This window comes from Talpa occidentalis, unplaced genomic scaffold (genome assembly GCF_014898055.3).
Source record: "Talpa occidentalis isolate TD23 unplaced genomic scaffold, MPIMG_talOcc4v2.1 talOcc4.8, whole genome shotgun sequence".
Classification (NCBI taxonomy): Eukaryota; Metazoa; Chordata; class Mammalia; order Eulipotyphla; family Talpidae; genus Talpa; species Talpa occidentalis.
In genome coordinates this window covers 62,980,353-62,983,140 of record NW_023605194.1, presented here as the reverse complement: position 1 = coordinate 62,983,140, position 2,788 = coordinate 62,980,353, and the positions used below count along the sequence as shown (strand labels likewise).

The window sequence follows — 2,788 nt, the reverse complement described above, 5'->3', positions numbered from 1 at the left end:
GCTCAACCGCTGCACCACCAGGGGAGGCCTGTGAGTTAGGTTCTTGACCTTGTATCTCCTTTCCAGTTTTTCTATTCGTATCCTCCATCAGATCCATTTTTAGTAATTTGAGGGTCCTCCAAACAGATTTCCATAGTGGTTGTGATGGAGGATACGAATAGAAAAACTGGAAAGGAGATACAAGGTCAAGAACCTAACTCACACAAGGAGGTAGGGGTACCATGTACCAAGCCGGGACTTCTCCCTGACCACCCTCAGCGGAGGCAGCTCTCCTCAAGGCCACCCGCCTGTAACCATGCAGGCCTCTCTCAGCAAACCTGTCCCTTTTGGGGCAGCTCTTGCTGCCCGCTTGTGTCTATGCAAGTGTGTTTTACTGTTTGTCCCTTTCCCTAATAAAGCTGCTCTTTAAATATAACTACTGTCTCTGTCTCGTGGAGAAACTTGCCGCATGCCGCTGAAAGGGGAGCACTGGTGAAACCTTTCCCAGAGTGAACCCAAGGACCCCGCACTCCAAACTGACTCCAAAAAAACAGCAGTTGGACCAATTTGCACTCCCACCAGCAAAGTAAAAGTGTTCCTTTTTCTCCACATCCTCGTGAGCATTTGTTGTCGTTAGATTTTTTAATGCGGGCTGTTCTTGCTGAGGTGAGGAGATATCTCATTGTGGTTTTGATTTGCATTTCCCTGATTATAAATGATGTTGAGCATTTTTTCATGTGCCTATTGACCATTGCATTTCCTCTTTGGAGAAGTATCTTTTTAGCTCTTCTGTCCACTTTTTAACTATTCTTCATTTTGTTTCTGTTGACTTGTGTAAGCTCTTTGTAGATCTTTGATATTTGTCCCATATCAGTTTTGTGTAGTGCAAATAGTTTCTCCCAATCGGTGGGGTGTCTCTTCATCTTAGTTATTGTCTCTTTTGCTGTACAGAAGCTTTTTAGTTTGATATAGTCCCAGTTGGAAAACACTATATTTTTATTATGTTCAAACCATGTTGAGCAAAAGAAGCCACTCATAGAGGACCAGATATTGTATGATTTCACTTACACAAAAATTAAGAGCCAAAAAGAGAGGCAATCAAGAATTTGTTTTGGGAGCAAATAATTGCAATTTGCAGTACACAGATTCAAGTAGAAGCCAAATATGTGCCCCTCATCATTTAAAATTTGATACAAATCAAGGAGCAGCACCCTCTAGCTAACCAATCTAAAAACTTCCCTAAAAGTAAAATCTTATCTTGAACAAACCTGTTTCCAGCATGAGGAACCTGTGTTGCAGTAATCAGCAGGATGGAACTCTGAAGTCACTAAGATAATGACTTGAGGCCAGATGCCCACTTCCGTAAACGCTTTGCACATTCCCCACTCCTATAAAAAGCTTGAGACCTTTTTATTCAGGGAGGTGAATTTGAGCTTAGGCTCCCATGACCTCAAGTGGCTCCATTTTTCCATAATAAAACCTTTCCCTGCTTCAAACACTTGCCATGCAGTGTTTGGTCTAACTGCGTGGGCACATGAACCAACTTGGCAATAGGTAACACAAGAAGGGATAGAAATAAAGGGTTTTATGGAAGGAAAAGCAGAAGATAAGGGAAGTGGTGTTAAATAAGAAAAACAAAATAACCCCAAACAAGTTAATTTTAAAGACCTAATTGGTTTACGGGCTTTATTAAATGATTCGTGAATCTGGAAATGTCTTATCTAGCAAGTAGAAAGGTGCTGCAAGAAGTTGTACAAAATAGATGATTTTTCTAGCCAGGAATAGGCTGGGACATACTTATTAGCAAAAGAAAGCTTATCTTCCCTTAGAGGAGGAGGGTGGAGAATCTCATTATGAAGATTACCATACTGCGACCAGGAATCTTCAGATTGATTAATTAAAATTTCCTTTTAGATTGGAAACAGAGAGAAGATTAGCGTGGCCCCTGCACAAGGATGACATGCAAATTCTTGAAGTATTACACATTTTAAAAGATTTATTTATGCATACAAGAACTGGGGTACAGGCCAGAGGTGTGGTGGGTGAGAGGATTCACCAGAGACAGAGTGGGGAGCAGAACAGGCAGATCGACGGAAATACACTGCTGAGGGGAGCAACTAGTGAGACAGGAGAAGTCTGCTGCACCATGTGGGTAACTTCCTGGCCGGCCGGGGATTGAACTCGTGCTGCAGAGGCTGCGGATTGCTTCATAGTGCGGTGTCCAACTCCCTGCACCACCAGGGAGGCCCAGTATTACACATTTTAGTAATGTATTAGTGTATCAGCACTATATCTTTGGTAAGGGGTGAGTGAAGCTTGTGCACTTGTTGAGGTGTGACCTTGTACTCCAAAATATGGTCATGGAAGCAAATGACAAATCAATAAAATTTGGTTTTCCCCCACCACCATCCTTCATATCCTGTTGACCCTTTGTTTCTCCCACCTCTCTCATATCCTCAGTGTTCTCATTGTGCTTATTATTGTCCACTAGTTTCCCCCCCCCCAAAGATCTATTTATTTATGAATACAAGAACTGGGGTGTAAGCCAGAGGTGAGGGGGATGAGAGGATTCACCAGAGACAGAGTGGGAAGCAAAACAGGCAGACTGACTGAAATACACTGCTGAGGGGAGCAGCGGGAGAGTCAAGAGAGGGCTGCTGCGCCATGTGGGTAGCTCCCGGTCCGGGGATCAAATTCTTGCTGCAGTGGCTGGTGACAGCTTGATAGTGCTATCTTTAACCCCTGCACCACCAGGGAGGCCCGATGTCCACTAGCTTTTGCAAGTATTTTACTTTGTCAAATCATGTGT

At 43.4% G+C, this 2,788-nt stretch overlaps 1 non-coding gene across 1 annotated transcript; it reads left to right on the top strand.

Moving 5' to 3' along the window:
- The first annotated feature begins 1,867 nt into the window (after nt 1–1,867).
- On the top strand, nt 1,868–1,969 carry LOC119235016 (U6 spliceosomal RNA). Its single transcript, XR_005122772.1, has one exon. It is a non-coding gene; the product is annotated as a U6 spliceosomal RNA (small nuclear RNA).
- Nucleotides 1,970–2,788: the final 819 nt, after the last annotated feature.